Consider the following 20,289-nt stretch of genomic DNA (forward strand, 5'->3'; position numbering starts at 1 on the left):
ACTGGTGCTGCCTACCACTGGCCACAGTGGAGTAGTTCACCTGAGCCTGACGCTACCTGTCAGCAACTTTCCAGCAACAGGGAAGTGGCAGGAAGGCATCAAGACCCCTCCCAAGAGAAAGACCACAAACCTTTTCAGGTCAGTCGGGGCACAAGCACACCACCCGTTTCCTTGGCATTCCACTCTCCATACAAGCATCTCTCTGGCCCAGGCTCAACCAACTGTATAGGACATATACTATAGCATGCCCTAACAGCAAACCACACAAATTGTCATTTTTGATTTGGAAAATATAGTATCCTCATTGGCTAGTACAGAGTTAGCGGCTGACCTCTCAGCCTGAGTAACTTCTGAGCAGGACTACTAAAATAGGTACTTTGAGGTATCAAATTAATCATGGCAGTAAACCCGACTTCATTCCCAAGTCGATTTTAACATCACTTTTAAGGAAAGGAATTTTTTAGACAGTTGTTGCACAGTTTATCCAGTGGACTTTCACAGTTGTTGACCACGAGACAGCCTTCTGCCCTCCTGAGGAATAGTGTGAATGACTGGCTCAGGAACAATAGAGGCCTGCTACAGAGGGAGGTGTTACCTCCCCCTTGCAGGAAGCTAAACAGGTAGCTGGCCCAGAAGGCAAGCTTCAAAGGAGAAGCTGCCTTTGGCGGGCAAATGACTATACTATTAATTTATTAAGTATTCACATTTGATTAATCATTATTACAGATTCAAATGAACTAAAAGTCATTATTCTCAGAATAAGGTAAAATAGCAATTGGTAATAAATACAAATACAATGCAGAATATGCAGCAAGTGTGCTCCATAAAGGAAACTCCGGAATCTAAATTAAAGAAAGTTTTGACAAGAATGCAATTTATTGAGCAATATAAGGTAAGGTGTCAACTTCAGGATACCAAATGAAGGTTTCTGATGAGAGAGTAAGCATGATGAAGAACAATAGGCAGTGGAGATTAGCAGAGGCTAGTATGGTCGAAGTCAGCAAGCATCTCTAAGATCTGCTCCTAATAGTATAAGGAACACCTGCTATTATAATTCAACAAAACACTAGTTCCTACATATTTTATTTACTTATTTTATTTTTTTAATTGATTTTTAAACATATTCGATACCGTTAAATATCGGCAATGGTTTCAATCTTGAGGTACATTCATAGGTATACAAAGGTATTGTAGGCTTGTCTGATGTACATTTATAGTTGCAGTCTCTCACAGTTGTGTTAATGAGTCAGTATAGTCCCTTCGTTGTGCATAGGTGACGATGTTCTATGTGAGAATTGTGTGTTCTGAGTTCTGTTTGGTCATCAGAGCCTTGGTGACGGGGCTTTGTCTACTCTTTGTTACCATGAGTACTTAGAGCTTACTGTTCTAATGTGTGGGCGTGTGCTCAGTCCCTCTTTGGTGTTGGTTAGGTAACTGATTTGTATCCAGACTTAAACCTGGGTGCTGAACTGGGGTATTGATGTGGGATCAATAGGGGGAATGATGGGGGAATGAGAACAGACGGGAGGGGGTCAGTGGGTCCTCCATGGCAGCGTGCATTGTAGTTCTATTGACATGCGGTGCGGGGGGAAGACTTACTCAGCTAGTTTATATTGTGGGCTAATGCGCTGTGTTTTGTGGAGCGGGTCCTAGGGGAGTGTCCGCTATGGGCAAGCGTCCTAATGCGGAACAGCTGCTGACTGGTGGGGCTGGTGCGACAGGCGCCGGTTGGGCATGGGAGGCCTCTGTGAGTTCTACTCGTGTGGTGTGCTGGTTAACCTGGTACAGGATTTGCGCCCATTCCATCGATATATGGTGTTTATGTGTGCCCTTTGCTTCCTCCTCTCGGATCGCATCTTCTTCGGACGCACACCATTTTTTAATGGCTCCCACCCAAGCCTCAACCTCCTCCAGTGCATGGCTATGGCTCTCATTGCCAAGAGCAGTAGAAGGGACGCGAAGCGTAGTTGAACTTTATCAATTTTTCGCCTCCGGAACACCTCCATTGTGCACGTCTCCCATGTGTCGATCCCTGGGATGGTACCAATTGATCTGAGGGTATCGTGGACGTATTGCCAATAGTGTTGCAATGTGGGACAATTCCAGAACATGTGTTGAAAGTCCGCTATAGGGGCTCGGCATCTGGGACATGCAAACTGGGTGTCTGGGTAGTTTTGTTGTAAGCGCTGTGGTGTTAAATATGCTCGGTGTAGAACGTTGAATTGTATGTTTTTGAAGCGTGCGTTTCTGGGGACTTTTTTGGGGTATTTCAGGGCTTGTGCCCACTCTTTAATAGACCTGTAGAGGTCAATTAAGGTTCTCCTCCCATGCTTGCCTCAGGGAGATCAGTGGTTTGAGTGTTAGTTCTCGGACTGCTTTATAGAGCCATGTGACGAGGTGTCTGCCCGCCCCCATGTGTAGTATAGTGTGTATGACTGGATGTCTCTGTGGTTCTCTTGCCTGTGGGTTCCAGACTGGGTGGCTACTAGCCAGAAGTCGTCGGTGTAGGAGGAATTGTCTGGGGGGGAGATTGTATTTATCTACTAGTTGTTCCTACAGTCGCAATTGGCCCCCCTCAAATAGGGACTCCCATTCCGTTAGTGCACTATCTGTCTAGCCCTGCAGTGTTCTCGCCGTGTAGTGACCCTCACGGTGCAGGAACCCCACTAGTGGGAGTAATGGGGAGTAGGGCGGTTTCTCTCTGGCCATGCGGTTTATACGCAGCATGCAGGCATGAGCACCCGATACTTGTAATGGGTATGTACATTGGAGTTTCGTGCCAGGTAGCAATAGGCGCCGGATAATTGGTACGGTGATTTGCCCTGTGTCGGAGCTGGTTTCACCCATGTGACGTTCCGCTGTCCAGTGTGAGAGCCACTGGAGTTGCGCCGCTAGGAATTAGGCTTTAAAGATCGGAGCACCTAGCCCTCCTTGATCTGTTGGGAGCTGTAGCTTGGATAGGGCTACCCTGTATCGGCCCGCTCCCCAAACGAGTGAGGTGAGGAGAGTGTCTAGTTCTCAGAAGAAGGGGCGGGGTGGGATAACTGGGAGGTTGGTGAAGTGGTATAGGAGCTGGGGGACAATGACCATTTTTGCCAGGGCTATTTGTCCTATAGGGGCCAGGGGGACCGTTTTCCAGAACTCCACAGCCGTTCGGATGCTTGCCAGTGCTCAACGGTGATTTCCGTTGCTAGGAGCTGCATGGCTCCAGGCAATCTCTTGGGTCCCAACGGAAATGTCCCGGGGGGCTAGGTGTGGGCTCAGGGGGTAGATCGTGGATTTGCTCCAATTGACCTTAAGGCCCAAGACTTCCGCAAACTCTTGTAAAGTTGTCCAGATGGGGGTCAGGTCAACCGTGATGTCACACACATATATGAGCAGATCGTCCGCGTATAATGATACACTGTGGACTGTGCCAGCTATCGGGATGCCCCAGGCCTCTCCCTCCTGGCGCCGCATATCGCCAGGGGTTCTATTGCCAGGGCAAATAGTAGCGGGGAGAGGGGACACCCTTGGCGTGTACCTCTCCCCACCGAAATCTGGGCTGAGATGTATTTACTTAGACGGGATCTGGTGGTTAGATTATTGTAAAGGAGCTGCGTGTATGCCAACAGGGTCGGTCCTACTCCGTTCCATCTGAGGACAGCAAATAGATAGGGCCACAGGAGGGTGTCGAAGGCCTTTTCTAAGTCTAGAATGTGGCAAGCCGCTCGTGGAAACTGGGAACCTGCCCTGTCTTGTATGTGGAAGAGCCTACGTAAATTCTGAGATGTGTTGCGGCCAGGAACAAATCCATTCTGATCGGGGTGGATTAGTGGAAGGAGGATCTGGGAATACCGATCCGCTAGAATTTTCCTAAGTATTTTGCAGTCTGCGTTTAGTAATGTTATAGGCCTATATGAGGCTGGGAGTCTGGGGTCACGGTCCGGCTTCAGAAATACCACTAATAACGACTCTCTGAGGGAGCCTGGCAGTTTTCCTCTCTCCAGTGCATCCTCAAACATGCCTGTGATTTGGGGGACCAGTTGACTTGCGAAGGTGCCACAGTACTCTAGTGGGAAGCCATCCATGCCAGGGTCTTTGTTTCGCGCAAGGGCTCGGATCGCGCAGGAGATGCTTGCAGACCCTATCTTTTCATCAATGTTGTCCCTGTCTTCTTCTGGTATTCGCGGGATGGGCATGGGGCGCAGGAAGTGAGTGATTAGGTGAGGATGGTCTTGAGTAGGGCCTCTGTAGGCCTCTGTATAGAAGTCGTAAAAAATATGGAGGATCTCTACCTGGGAGTGTCGAGGGATTCCCGTGCGATCGATCAGTTCTGTTATGGGTTTGGTCTCTGTGTCTCGGCAGGCCAGCCATGCTAAAAGAGTCCCAGCTCTGTTCCCCTCCTTGTGAGATCTGATCTCGTGCGCCTTGAAATTGTATTTGCTCAGGTCCTGCAGCGCCTCTTCGTGTGCTGTCTTGGCCTCCGCTATTTGCTTTGCCGTGGCCCGATTGGCATCTTCTGCCTTTGTTAAGGTCACTGCAAAACCAAAGGGGATGATGGACGGAGTGTTGAACACTGCAAGCACTCACCCCCAGTCAACTGATCTGGGTTTAATCCATCATCATTCTTTAGCTCACTCCGCCACCCCAGTTCAGACATGGCCAATTGCAAATCAGTCTGACCCTGCGCCTCATGGGAACAGTCCAGCCTAAACCGCCAAGCCATGTCTTCCCTGGACCTGAAACAAGCATCCTGGGACCGGTTTCTGGCTAATCATCCGTCATCAGCCAGGCTAGCTTGAATCCAGTGGCAAAGTGAGCAAGGGACCCACGTCTGGGCATACCCTGCCAACTTAGGGCGAATAAAGCAAAACCAAAGGGGATGATGGACGGAGTGTTGAACACTGCAAGCACTCACTCCCAGTCAACTGATCTGGGTTGAAACCCTGAAACTGGTCCCAGGATGCTTGTTTCAAGTCCAGGGAAGACCTGGCTTGGCAGTTCGGGCTGGACTGTTCCCATGAGGCACAGGGTCAAGACTGATTTGCATATGGCTGGGTTCAAACTGGAATGGCATGGTGAGCAAAAAACGATGGATTTAGGCCCAGATCGCTATACTGGGGTGAATGTATGACATTGTTCTGCATTCTGTCCATCAACTGTTGTTTTTGCATTTGTCACCCCGAGTGGGACGGGTATGCCCAGACGTGGGTCCCATGCTCTCCATGCCACTGGAATCAAGCTATTCTGGCTGAAGAGGGGTGAAACCACAAAACCGGTCCTAGGATGCTTGTTTCCAGTCCAGGGAGGACCTGGCTTGGCAGATCGGGCTGGACTGTTCTCATGAGGCACAGGGTCAAGACTGATTTGCATATGGCTGGGTTCAAACTGTAATGGCATGGCGAGCAAAAAAACGATGGATTTAGGCCCAGATTTCTGTACTGGGATGAATGTATGACATTGTTCTGCATTCTGTCCATCAACTGTTGTTTTTGCATTTGTCACCCCGAGTGGGACGGGTATGCCCAGACGTGGGTTGGGACTCGATGTGCCCTCTCCACCGAGAAGAAGGGAGTCAGATCGGGTGCCGGGGTGAAGGTTTTAAACCACGTTTCAGCATAGGTGATGGGGTCCCGTCCTTCCACTCCCTCTTGTAGGTTGAGAACGCAGATATTGCTTCTCCGGGAGCACCCTTCTAAGTCGTCTGTTCTGTCTTCGAGTTGCTTCATCCTCATTTGTAGGTCACTTACAGCGGTTTGTTGGGACTTCATTTGGGGTTCTAGAGTCTATATGGCTTTCTCCCCTTGCTTGACTTTGTCTGCAACTTTACAGTGATCATCACGTAAGAGGTTCAGGTCGGTGACCAGCGCCCCAAATCTATCCTCCATTGCGATCCTGGAATGTTCTATGGCTGCCAGGACCTGGTCCAGTTTGGCTGACATTGATGTTGCTGGTGGGGGCTCTGCTGACGACTGGGAAGCACCGGTCTCTGGGGAGAACCATCTGGTAGTGCCTGGCTGCGGCCCAATGGTGGCTGCTCGCTGTCGTCCCATGGCTAAGGCAAGGCTAGGTGCGTTGTAGGCTGCTAGCAGGGTACACACAGCCCAACTTTTGATGGGGGCAGTCTCAAGAGTGTAAGAACTTCACGATGGGCTGATGGACCGGTTGGGGATCAGCTGTGGCATTCCACGTTTTCTTTCCCCTTCCACACACCTCGAGGCCTGGTGCCGAGCAGACAGGGGGGGTCCCCCTATACCCTGCCGGGTATGTGTTGTGTGGGAACTTGTGCCTGCAACCGTGACCTGGTCGGCCCGACACCGGCAGGCGGGGGGGGGGGGGGGCTCCCAATACGGTACAGAGGTTTAGGGTAGATAGCCAATGGTTCCCGAGTTATCATACGAGTTGGTGGAAGCATTGCGTTGCATGTGGTGGTTACCTCCAGGTCGTTCGGGTCAGCCGCGGGCCGTAGGTGCGTATGCAGACACCACCCACGTGGGTCAGGGCCACAGATGGGAGTCTCTTGTTGGGGGACCTTTCAGGGGGCACGGCATGCCACCCTCTTGCAGTTGACAGCACTGGTGTGTGGTGGTCACAGCACTCTGCGTCTTATCTAGGCGCCTACTGGAGTAATTTAGAGGATTGGCACCCAGGGGCCAGTCGTCAGCCCAGAAACTCCTCTGCCCTCCTGTGGTTCTTCCCCACCGTGTGCCTCAGGGCCCAGCGCTGTGCGAGTGGGGCTGCCCTTACATGGTGCGGTGGGGTCGATGGAGTAGTGTGGGGCCCCCGGCTCTCCCCGCGGGGGGCTGTCCTGCTGCATGGTTGGCAGAATGGGGCATAGGGCGCCTTGCCATGCTGTATAGTCTGGGGCCACAGGTGGATGCCTCTTGTTAGGGGGGGTTCCTCTGGGGGCCCTTCAGCACCTCTCCCCTGCAATTTGTAGCGCCGATGGGTGTCAGTTACAGCACCCTCTTTATCTTCCTGATGCCACCAGGAGTGAGTTCAGGGGTCGGCACCCGGGACCTGCCATTGGCTCAGGGTCTCGTCTGGTCTCCTGCAGTGCTCCCCTCACCGCGCGCCTCGGGCCTGGTGCCGTGCGGGTGGGGTCGCCTAGGTATGATGTGGCGGGGCCAGAGAGGTAGTGCGGGACTTTGGATATCTTCCCCGGGGGTTAGTTCTACCTCCCAGTTGGGGTGCTGGAGCGAGGGATGTCGCTCCGTGCCTTCCCGCGCTGCGGGGGTTATGTCGAAGTGGCCGACCGGCAACTGCGATGGCGGCGCTCGAGTAGAGCTCCGTATTCTGCCGGCCTAAAACCCAAATACATCCGGCAATTATCCTGCTCAGAGCCCAGATTTGCTGTGTTTGGTCTCCTCCGGGACTGTGAGCCGTCCGGAGAGACAAGCGGTGACCTAGTGTCCGTTTGGGACACATAATCAGCCCTGAGGTGGCGCCGGCGGCGAGAGGCCCGCGTAGCTGGGACCTTAAGATAATCGGAGCTGGAGAGAGTCTGGAAGTGCAGTCGGGCCGTAGTTGCTGGGAGGCGCCGGCTGCGTTCTCCGTTCAATCACTAAGTAGCGGAGTTCGGTGCAGTTGCAGAGGGCACCCCTAGGCCTCCAAGGTAGTCTTGGGGGTATTGTGGGGAGCCAAGGGGGCAGCGGCTGGTGAGAAGTGGCTGCCGGGCCTGCAACATCAATCTCCGGGAGTGGCCTCTAAAGAATTATATCTGCCGTCTCGCCACTCCAGACTCTACCTGGCGTGATTGTGGAGGAGACGCTGGCATGATTGCTATAGACACGGGTGAAAGGTACTGTTCTATCCTCTTTCCTGGGCTTCACACACAGTGGGACGTGGCGGACATTTTGGATCTCAGGTGGAGGAGGCGCTGGCTCAGACAAGACTGTGGTCTGCTGCAGATAGGGGAGACAGCTACCTGTGCCTTCAACGGAGTGCCTTGAATAAATAATCCTTGATTTGGGTGCCTGTTTCCCCTGTTTGTGTCCGGTTGCTTCCCTGCTTGGCACCCATAACTGAGACTGGGCCCCGGCTTGGCTTTCTCCAATGTGTGGGGTTGACTTCCTGGGTCTGGAGCTGTCTCTATCTCTTGGCCTTGTGGAGTATCGCGGTCCCCCAGGAGCTTCCCCACAGAGTGGACTTACTCTCCTGGTTTGTTCCCCATAGATAGCAGAGGCCAATTGGATTATTGCGGGGGCAGAAGTTGCTGAGTGGGGCGCCATTCTAGCAGGTTCGGAATATGGGTATCCTCCACGCTAGCCGAGGCCTGGTTGGGTTCGGAATGAGGTGGTCTCAAGAGAAAGCCCGCATTGACAACAGTGTAATGGCAATGGCCAAGGGATCTCGGCTGACGCACCAGACTAAACTGGATAAATATGCCCAATCCAAAGCAGAGATCCCGGAGGAAAAGAATGCAGACCTGGGTGCAAAAAAGCAGGCTGATGGGGGTGCCTCTACCCTCCAGGACATCATGGAGGCCATACAAGGGGTCCGCACGGCCTTGGAACTTAAAATTGACTCTGTTATCTCAGAGGTGACCCTAATGCATGCCGATCTGGGCATGTTGGGGTAGAGGATGAAAACTGCTGAACACTCTATAACGGAGTTACAATCCTCAACCAAAGTTTTGGAGCGGGAGGTAAAGAAATTACAGGCCGCGACAAAGGAGATGGAAGCCCGGCTTAAAGATCAAGAAGGGAGAGCACGCAGGAATAATGACTGCATCCTAGGTGTACAGGAACTGGCGAAGGGGCCGGCGGCGGACCTCTTTGTCGAAGATCTGATTCAGAATCACCTGTGGCCCAGTCACTCTCCTGATATTTCTCTGTGGAAAGGGCCCACAGGGTGCCCGGTGGTCCCCTCAAACCCGGCGCCACTCCACGTCCTCTCCTAGCCAGATTATTCAACGACAGTGACAGAGACGTAATTATGCAAACTGTGCGTTCCTCTCCCCCTACGAAATTTGAAGACTCCACGATTACCTTTTTCCCGGACCTTACGGTCAAGGTCCAGAAAATGAGAAGATCCTTTTTGAAAGTTAAGAAGGCGCTCCAGGAGAAGAATATTATATATGCCATGCTCTTTCCAGCAAAGCTCAGAGTTACGGTGGATGGTAAAGTCTGGTTCTTCTCAACTCAGGAGGCCACATGGGACTCATTTGATCAACAGCAGGCACGTAGGTCCTCGCAGCAGGACTCACGGCGGCGAGAGCAGGGGCAGGAAGATCGGCGTGAAGACCTTGATTCCAGGGCAGGCCTTAGTTAGGGCCACTTTGGCATTCATCTAACTGTCTGTTGTGCGGCCTCCTCATCGGCTGGTATTTCCTGAGGCTGTGAGTGGAGGCTGTTCTGCACCGCCTGAGACCCTGAACTCCAGCTGTACTTTATCAAGTTACTTTGTTCTGAGGAGGGGGGTGCCTCGTTGACTTTTGGGCCCGGGGAAAAATTATTGCAGCTATTATGCTATAGTTTATCGTCCCTCCTTAAGAGACGCAGTTCGCTTTTGACTCGGGGGGGTTGCTGGCCTTCCTACAAGGGCTTTCTAGTATAAATTGGGGTATCATAAGATCTTGGGCTGGGGTGGGCGGGGCTATGTTCCCTCTATATAAGTTTTATGAGATTGGGTAAACAGACAATCTGCACAGTTGGGGGGTGGGCAGTTTGGAGTCCATATTGCAGGGAGGCAGGGTGGGGGGAGGGGGTGGGTGGTTTACGAGGGGTTTGTTGTTTTGTTGTTGCATGCTTAATTTTCTTTGCAATATTGTTCTTTAATCAGTGCAAGACAGGTACTAATTTTGGAAATAGAATGTCCGACACTAAGATATGAGACTTATCTGACCAGTTCGCTAAATCCCTTCCTAGTTAAGAAGTGGCACTACATCATTATGCCAGGCTCTGATCCGGAGCCATAGTCCCCCCAATGTGTTGCCTTGATGCCTAGTAACTTGAAACAACCTTTACCCACAGACCGACTTAAACTGCTGTCATGGAACGTTAACAGGCTTGGGGACAGAATTAATATAGGGATTGTACTTCAATACTTCAAGAGGCAGGCCCCTGATGTGGTCCTGCTGCAGGAAACGCATATACAGGGATCCACATACTGCCCTTTGAATAGGTGGGGGTGCAAGTTGGTGGCTCATGCAGGCTATACTAAGGGCTCTAGAGGGGTAGGGATTCTTCTTCGTAAGTCATCCCCTTTTCAGGTCCAGACCATCACACGCGACCACTTAGGGTAGATTAGTGATGCTGACGGGCACCTGGGGGGGCCGGTTACTTAACATCAATTCATTGTACATTCCTCCTTGACTTCACCTCCCGACCCTGACTGACCAGGGTACACATTTGCTCAATTTGCCGGAGGGAGAGTTGTTACTTGGGGTTGATTGTAATGCCGCGTTAAATGGTGAGAGAGATAGACTTCCAGTGAAGCCGGATGAACCGGCGGGAAGAACGCTTGGAGATTTTCTGAAGGCAATGGGTCTGCTGGACCTCTGGAGAGCCCAGAATCCATCCTCCCTCCAGTACACCTTTCATTCAGGAGTTCATGGGAGTTTGTCCCGTATTGATTATATATTTTACAAAGCAGACCAGCTTTCTCTGCTTAGTGAAGTGGGGCACCTCCCTAGGGGGATCTCCGATCACTCACCGCTGATAGCCACGTACAGTGAAAGTCCCTCGGAGCACCGAGGTGAAATGCGGCTTAATCCCTGGTATTTGAGGCTCCCTGCGGTTCGTCAGGGACTGATTGACGTGACAGAACACTACTTCAAAGAAAATGTGGGCTCAGTGGCTTCGGCCTCCATGTTATGGGAGGCGTATAAAACCGTTGTCAGGGAGCAGGGTGTGTCTATGGTAGCGGGGCATAAGAAGGAAAAGCAGAAACAGCTACTTGCCCTAGAAAATGAAATAACCCGGCTGGAGAAGGAGTGACTACAACATCCCCCGAACTCAAACATAAGCTGCTCCTCAAACAGAAGGAGTATAGAGATATTGCCGAAGAGGCGGGAAAGGCCTATTATAGAGCTACGCAGTGTTGAGTCTATGAAATAGGTGATAAGGTGAGTAAGCTTCTGGCATGGCTTGACTGGTAGGAGCTGGCCTCTAGGTGGGTCTCGGAGATTCTTACGGAGGATGGGGATCACCTCAGGGGTAGGAAAAGTATAGCAAGAGCCTTTGCGGAACACTTCCAAGTAGTATACTCCTCTGCGAATGTGCGTTCCAGAGACGACTCCCTGTGTTGAACGACACAGAGGTGGAGGAGCACGAGTTAGATTTGACTAGAGAAGAGGTTACCAAAGCAGTTGGTGCCTTGCAGTCTGGTAAGGCTATGGGTCCGTGTGTTCTCCCAATAGAATTGTTTTAACTCAGTGTGTCTACTATTGCCCCTTATTTAATTGATATGTATGAAGAGAGCGTGGTCACCGGCTGCCTTCCTGAGGCACAAAGGCTGGCGAACGTGGTTGTGATATATAAACAGGGCAAACCACCAGACCGATGTGGGTCGTATCGATCAATATCGTTATTAAATCTGGTAGTGAAAATCTTAGCGCATATTTTGGCCACACGATTGTTGCCCCTGCTCCATAAACTGATCCATCCCGACCAGTCGGTGTTTATGCCGGGTAGGAACACGGCGCTCAATCTACGGAGGCTTCATGGGGTTCTGGGCACAGCCCAGACTATACAAGAGGATGCTGTAATTATGTCACTAGATGCAAAAATGGCATTTGGTCTGATAGAATGGCCCTATCTCGTTGAGGTGTTAGAACGATATGGATTCGGCCTGAAATTTCTGTCTTGCGTGCGACTTCTGTACTCGGAACCCTTGGCAAGAGTGACGGTCAATGGGAGTAGCTCGGCGCCTTTCGCCCTGCATAGGGGGACCCAGCAGGGATGTCCACTCTCACCTTTGATATTTGCATTGGTTCTTGAACCATTGGCAATATAGATTAGGGGGGACCCCTTCGTCAGAGGATTGAATTGGACGCCGGAATGGGAAGATAGAATTTCTCTTTAAGCAGATGACATATTATTGTATTTGGCCCGGCCCTATTACTCCATCCATAGAATACTTCATATATTCACCCTATTGCAGAAGTACTCTGGTTATACAATATATTGGGACAAGTCCTCAGTCTACATTCTTTATGGGAGCGATATCAGACTGCCCGCATACTGCATTGCTAAAATAGTCACGGAGGGCTTCCGCTACTTAGGAATCTATGCCACGACGGATCCGGCGGCCTTTTGTGACAATAACTTAGTCCCTCCTTTGCACCGTCTACAAGCTGATGTACAACATTGGAAATCGTTGCCCCTCACGCTACTGGGCATAGCGGCTCTATATAAAATGATGGCGCTACCTCGATTTGTCTATGCACTACAAAATATGCCCTTCCCTGTTCCGGCCAAATACATTCAGACCATAGAATCTGAGGTTAGGACCCTGTTGTGGAATGCTGGCAACCCTTGTATCTCCTTAACTAAACTCACAAAGAGCTGGTACAACAATGGGATAGCTCTTCCGGAAATCAGGAGTTACTACTGGGCTTCACAACTAGTGGTTACTAATCATTGGGTGCATTGACCTATTGATGAACCAGCTTACAGGATGGATAGGCACAATATGACAAATGGCTCTTACCACGAGCACTGTATGGAGGGCAGTGGAATGCCCCGGTATTCACCCAACTGTGACCACTGTTGCACTGTGGCACTCTGCGACCGCAACCTTGGGCTGGAAAAATAAGATTACCTTGTCCACCACCCTCTTTGACTCTGCTCGACTGGGACTCCTGACTCACAGCCCCGGGTTTCATAAGTGAAATCTCAAAGGGCTCTCAAAAGGTAGGTGACGTGTGGGAAAAAGGCAGAGTGGTCCCATTTAGTGATCTGCAACATCAACATGATCTTAACCCGGGGGAAACTATTCGATATCTGCAGATGCAGAAGCATTGTATAAGGCCGTTCCCATGGGCGCTGACCTCCCCGCCGCCTCGCCCCTAGAAGATAGGTTACTAGATGACTATTTGAAGGAGAAAGTAATCTCCTTGACATATAGGAAGATTTTAAATAACTCACCAGATGCTCTAGGGAAGCTCCACTCCAAATGGGTGGAGGATGTGGGAGATATGGGAGATATGGATGACGAAGAGTGGCAAGAAGCGCTGGCGTCTCCTTGTGGTAAATTGGTCCAGCTTAAACTCCTTCACAGAGTTTATTATATGAGCATTGCGTTATCTAGGATGGGTGTTTTGGGCTCCCCGCAGTGCCCCCGGGGATGTGGGCAGGTGGGAACTTACCTACACCAGTGGTGGGAATGTCCAAGGGTAGGGAAGTATTGGGGGAAAGTAACTGCAAAAATGTGGGAAATATGCGGGAACAGTATGGAAGTCCACCCCCGGCTTTGCCTTTTGAACCTATGGCAAGCGACGGACCTGACGGATAAGGAAAGGATCTGGGTCTCCCTTGGGAATGTTGTGGCGAAACGTAACATAGCCAGAACTTGGAAGGGCGATTAGATACCCAAACTCCGCGATTGGGAAACGGATATGCAGAGGGAAAGGATGGTTTATGAAGGGAGGGGTTGCCCGCAGAAGTGGATCAAGATCTGGGGTAGTTGGAATAAATCGAGGGGAATGATATGTGAGCCATTTCTCGATCGCCGATTGCAAGAGAACATGACTCCGTAATCGCACTGGTCAAGATGTTATAATGCATGTTCTGTGAAGTGTTAGAGATGTTTGACTGCAATGAGAATTCAATGCTGTGATAGTACCTATGCACTATTTCATTTTATTTTACGTTGTTATATGTTTGTTTCTTTTTGTCAATAAAAAGATTTTTTTTAAAAATGTGAATACCCTCTACAAATGATGCGTTAAATGTGCTCATCTTATTTAACGTTATAAATTGCACTTAACTAATATCTGTTTAATTAGTGAAATGAGGAATTTCACTCTATCAATTTCCCCCTCTGGTAGTCACCCATCACATTTTAACACAAATGAATCTTCAAAGAGGATCTCCACTCTCTAATGTCACCCATCTTGCCCTTTGAGTTTTGCATATCTTTCATGTCTTTGTAAACTTTACTCTTTCTGTCTTTCAATTCTATTTCTTCTCTCCTTTGCATTTTTCTTTCTTTCTTTCTTACTAAATAATGTCTAAATCCCTGATATATAGAAAACAATAAAATCTAGCAAATACCAATATTCAGGATAGGTTTTAATATAGCCCTTAAAAATCTTTTCCCAATGTTTCCAAGCAAACTACTATAGCAGAAGCTCCTTTACCTAAGGTTCCTAAAACGCTAGCTGCTTCTGCATTTTCTAATTCTGGTTTTATGTCAGAAATATATTTTTATATTATCACTAACGGCAACTGTTCACTACTGTTTTCCTTGCGAAACTACAGTTATTTAGCCCAAATTAACATCTGGGGTGGTCCTTGGACAGATATTATATCCTGTAAAAACTTGGTCTGGTGGAATATCCAAAGATATTGGAGAAGACGCCTCACTCACTAATAGTGACATGCTTCATCGTGAAAATAAGAGATATATTTTTCACAAATTGTTCTATCTACCTGCTCTTGTCTGGACTGATGGTAATGATGTTGTGCTTTCAACATCTTACAGGCTCCGCCTTGGTCTTCTAATAATATGTCGAAAGCTAATAGGTCTTGCAAACTATTGACCTAATAGCTACTAATTCTGTGTTTACTGCAAACAAAACACCGGATGTACCAGTGCCTAATTTAGCCACTACTGTAGAAAACTATTTGAGTTTCTCATCATTTAAGACTACACCCACTGTGCAGGAGTGGCGCGTGGAGGGAGTTCCGTGGGGCGGTGAGGCGGGGCAGGGTGGGGCGTAGTAAACACCGGAATATGGATGAATGGAGGTAAGTAAACAATTAAATAAATAAAACAAATGTCATTGCTTGAGCTGCATCGCATATTCCGGTGTTTACTACCCCCCACCCTGCCCCTCCCCCGCCCTGCCTCACCGCCCCATGGAACTCCCTCCACGGCCCGCTACTGCTACTGTGGGAATAACAGCACCAAAAATATCTCCCACTAATTGTGTTCCATCATTAGTACTAAGTTTAGTTCTGTTAGATGGATTTATCATCAAACCATCTATACTATTTGCATGATACAGGTTAGGAAATATTAAAGCTAAATAACAAGCACCTTCCCAATCAGCAGGCAGTTGGAAATAAGCATTATTTCCGCATACAAAGTACATTTAAGGAATAACTGATTCTTCTTCACTCAATATTTGAACAGGCACTCCAAGAACTTCAAATGTCTGATCACATCTACTTATTCCCATGTGTCTAGTTCTGATATTATTTATTTTCTTATAAAAACATAAAAATATATTTAACATAGATTAAAATTTGTCTAATTTTAATCTAGGATAAACCATTTTCCCTGTGTACTCATCTTCCGTCTTTTTCCACAAATTCTTTAAAACACCTTCCTTTTCTGTTTCTGTTCTCAAATGAAACACACAAGCTCTCCTTTCTTCTAAGGCTTGCACACATTTCTTTTCTAGTGGATTCATTAAACATGTCAAATTGTGTTCATATCCCTTAACAGAATCTAAAGAAGAAACACGTTGTTTTCATTTCATTAGACTGGGGAGGGGAACCTCTGAGAGGGTAAACTCATATTTGGAGAAATAATATTCAAAACTATTCTGCCTGTAAAATATACACAATATAATACAGGTAAATGTGTATGAAAGTGAAATGTGCTGGTAAGTTGCATCCTCGGTAGCTGTAGCAGGATAGTGTGCAAAAACAGCATCTAAAGGATGTGTATATTCTTTAACTAATATAGAATAAACGTTTGGTGTGAAACCTCCCTCTGAAGCATATACACAATGAAGCTTTTAATTTTCTCTCATCACCTATTGAATGAGAAGGTGATATAGGTGCAGAGGTAGATCCAAGGGAACTTCTCTCAGGAGAAATACTCATACCAGGAGGCACCATTGCGAGATTGGGGGGGAGAGGTGGCCACACCCTCCTTAGCGCTACAAAGCACATCACAGGCTCCCGCTGCTCGGGGAGCTCTGTTTTCTGCTACCACACCGCTACAGGTGACTCAGTGTCTCAGGAGAAGTCAAGCCAGGAGGTGCCAGCGTGAGACCAGAGGAAGAGGTGGCCACAACCCCTTTTGCGCTATGAAGAGCGTCATGGGCTCGTGCTTCACAGGACACACACTGGCCATGCCCGGGCAAATCCCAGGCCAAGGGCAGACCTGTCTTCATCCGTCATTGACAGGAAGAGGCTGGTCTGGCCCTAGTCCCTTGGCTTGCCAATCCAGAAGTTGACAAAAGGTAGACGTGCTATAGTGGTTCTTATTTTCAACATTGCTCATGGAATCGATTTTGTGACTTTGTTGTTGATTTGACGTCGGAGTCTCTTGCCCTGTATTTGCGCCATTTTACTACTGTGTATTGATCTAGCCATCATGGGGAAAAAGAAGGACATTGGTCCAGGTGAAGCTACTACACCACTCGCTAAAACTACCTCCATTGATCACATGCTGGAGGGGACGATCAGCGTTGTGAGTGGAGGGATTGCACTCTCTGAGCAAAGGCTGTCCAAAAGCGCTGGTGTCGCTGGTAATCAGAGTTGTAGTGTTGGACCCAGTCAATCAAGTCCCCGTTTGGTGGATTGCTTACCTGCCTCAAGTGTGGGCGCACCGGGTATTTCCCCATGTGCACTGTCATTAAGCCATAATCTCTTGAAGTCGCCTAACCACTCTTCTTTAAAAGTAGGAGCACCACCAAAAAAGTCTAAACCGGGGATTAACAAACAGTACTGAGATTACATCATTCTCGATCCAGCTCTGCAGTCAATTTCCTCTCAGACCAATGAGTAAAGGGCTTGTCTTCTCCCCCACTGTATATCTCCTTCAGGGGTGTGGACCCCTCAGCATGTGGCTAGCGACAGCTTATATTTTCAATTGGAAGGCTTTCTGATCACCTTGACAACTGACTTAAGTTGGAATTTTCCCCCTAGTTATTACATGTGGATGCCCTGGAATCCAAAATAGCTTCGGCCCTGGAGTGGGCTCGCTCACTAGCTCCAGCATGTAAAGATGGCGCCAGTCATCCAGCTGTTCCAGGATGCAGTAACACTAGTTTGTCCAACAGTGAGGCTCCTGTCTTGGTATCTAACACTGAGGCACCCATGGGCTCAGCTCCAGTCAGGAATTCCCCACTGAGTAACATGTCAGTCAAAACTACCCAAAGCCAGGCCAATTGGGGCTGCTCAATAGGGTACTCATGCTAGAGTTACATCAGTCACTAGGTTGGGGCACCCTACTGTGACTTTCTTTTCCCCCAAGTTGGCTAAGGGCCCCCTAGGGCATGAGTTGGTGCTTGACAAAACCGTAGTCAATCTACCACTTGCCGCATGTCCATAGTTGGCTGTGCTCATTGGGGCCCCTCCTTTGAGCTAGGACCAGTCTAAAGCTCATAAGGAATAATACATTAAAACTCTGGGCTACTTAGTTTGGCACAAAGGGTTCCCGTTAGCTAATGCCAAACATATATTAATGGTGCACAGGTGTGCATAGGCTGACCCTAGGTACCCCACTAGTGACTGCATCAGCATAAATCTTAGATTCCCGTTTTTAGTGAATAATTTATTGTTTGGCTTTTTTTCGCTCACCGCCCAAAGGAGCAATGTTACTTTGTTCCCATTGAGCTTCTTCTACAAACCATCAACTATCTGTCATCTGAACAGATTTAGCCCTATGGGTCCTCCTTTTAACCAACCTAGAGCTGTTGATAATTTTCGGCACTTGCCTTCCCCTTGCAAAATCAATCCGCACATCTTTGGAATGTTACCAGGCGCTCCTTCCAAAGATCCTACAATTACCTCACTGCGCTTTTCACAATCCCTGAAGCAAACAGATTTGACGCCCTTGCAGACACTGATTGACTTCCACCCGTGGCAAACCTGCCAATTTACACTGGTAGCAGCCAGATTATTGCCCCTTAGGATGGAGCCATTGTGGACCACAACACTGTGCACACTTATTCTCTTTTAAATTGGAATGTTGCATGGCTCAGAGGGAAAGTAGACAACCTGGACTGACTGACTTTCATTAGCGCATTTGATATTATGGGTCTGCAGGAGACCTGGGTGACCGCTCCTATTTTATTTGATGGTTACGCATGTTATTCATGTCAAGCAACTCACTCTCCTCGTGGTAGAGCTATAGGTGGGCTTGTAATTTGGGTTTCTGTTCATCTCTGTGTGGACCTGACACCCATTGTCTCTGTGCTTCCAGCATTCAAAATTATAAAAGTCCAGGATGGATCCTCTCACTTTACTTTTAATCTAATTAATATTTATAATGACAACTTTGTTAACTCTGTTTTTAGTCATTTCGCTCAGTTGTTTAATTTTCTAATCAATTTTAAACCTTCAAAGGATAACATCAAGTGGCAGACTCCATATATTTGGTGTGGAGATTTGAATGCACAAATATCTGGGAGAGGGCCCCGGAGGGTCGATCTCTAGGGAAGCCCGGGAAAGCAGCGGGTATTCAGTTGGTAAAATACTTGGCTTCACACAACCTTATTGATTTAGTTGATTATTTAAATGAAGACACGCACCTTCTGCCAACTTATAGGGGTCACAACCACAAATCCACCATTGATCATATTTTTTTAACCAGTAACATAATCAATCGTTACTTTAAAGGGGAGGTCGGGCAAACGGAATGGGGGACCATGATGCATTATCTATCAAAGGATTGCTTCTCGTGAGGAGGCTTGAACCAAGTAGTAATGTCATACCCACAAACATTCTAGAGATTGGCTTAGATTGGTACGGCACCTCAAAGACCTTTCAATTGCCCTTGGCTCTATTCTAACCCAGTCCAGGATTTATTTTTCAAATGTTTCAGAAGCCTGTGTGTGTGTTATGTTAGATCACTATGATGCAGTAGCTGAGACCATTAAACATTTTCTCTCCAAGCCTGTGCGTCCAGATAAGGGGGCCACTCGTTGGTTCGACGAGCTTTAGCTGTCTCCCCGAGAGTGCCATCATCAGCTTTAGCTGTTTCTCTGAGAGCGCCATCTGAGGTGCAGCTTGCTTGTCAAACATATAAGCTAGCTTTCAAAGCTAGAAAGGAGGCCCTCCATAAGCTTGACTGGGAAATTCTGGAAACAGCTGCGGCTAGTAACAATAGTAAAATATTTTGGGATGCTGTTAATAAAATCAGGTCACGAAATGGCTATGATAATTCTTTGCTACAATGTAACATTCTTGGCTCTGAGTGGATGGCTCACTTCTCTGCCATTTACCATCTAGAAGAAGATGAAGCGGTACCTGATCTATTACATAGCAGATTAATCAATTCTCCCCCTATGATAATATCTTTGTCAGAAGTTGAATTGGCTGTACAGGGTCTCTTGAGTACCAACATTTTTAATGGCTCACTAAATACTCACACCCCTCAATCCTGGATACTGGCAACAATTGTACCAGTTTTCAAAAAAGGTGATCGAATGCCCCTAAAGTGCTGTAGGCTTATCTCTTTACTAAACAGTATTGTCAAAATTATTGGTACAGTTATTTACAACCAGCATACCCCCAGGAGCAGCATATCCTGTCCACATTTCAATTTGGGTTCCATGCAGGATTCAGAACGACTGAACAGTGGTTAAATCTGAGCCTAATAATTAATATACTTATTTCAGTCAAACACTGTCCTCTTCATATGGCCTTTACGGACCTTTCAACCACGTTTGGCTCTCTTAATAGTTGTGGCTGAGGCTTCTGGATATGGGCGTCGAAGCATCTCTGGTGAATTTTTTGTATAATCTGCACGCTGACCTGGTGGGAAAAGTGTGTTTAAGCCCAGAAGGTGAAATGTCCCAGATATTCAGCCTCAAGCACGGTGTGCGCCAAGGATGTATTTTAGCCCCTATGCTTTTTATTTTATGTATTAATGACCTTTGTCACCACCGTTTATATCGATACCCCTAGAGTCGCTGATATTCTGGTGCCTGAACTTTATAAGCAGACGATGTGGACCTACTGGCTCGGACCCCAAAAGCACTGGGTGTACTAGTGGACCCCTTCATCCACTTTTTGCATTGCCTCAACCTGGCCACCAACCATGGCAAATCCCATATCATGGCCTGTGGTCCAGGTAGAATTGATACTCATCGAATTATTATAATGGGATAGCCCTTGCATAGCGTAAAGTATTTCAGTTATCTGAGCTCACTATCAATTCCTCTGGTTCTTGGCAGTC

The sequence above is a fragment of the Triturus cristatus genome, chromosome 1_2 (assembly GCF_964204655.1).
Source record: "Triturus cristatus chromosome 1_2, aTriCri1.1, whole genome shotgun sequence".
Taxonomy (NCBI): Eukaryota; Metazoa; Chordata; class Amphibia; order Caudata; family Salamandridae; genus Triturus; species Triturus cristatus.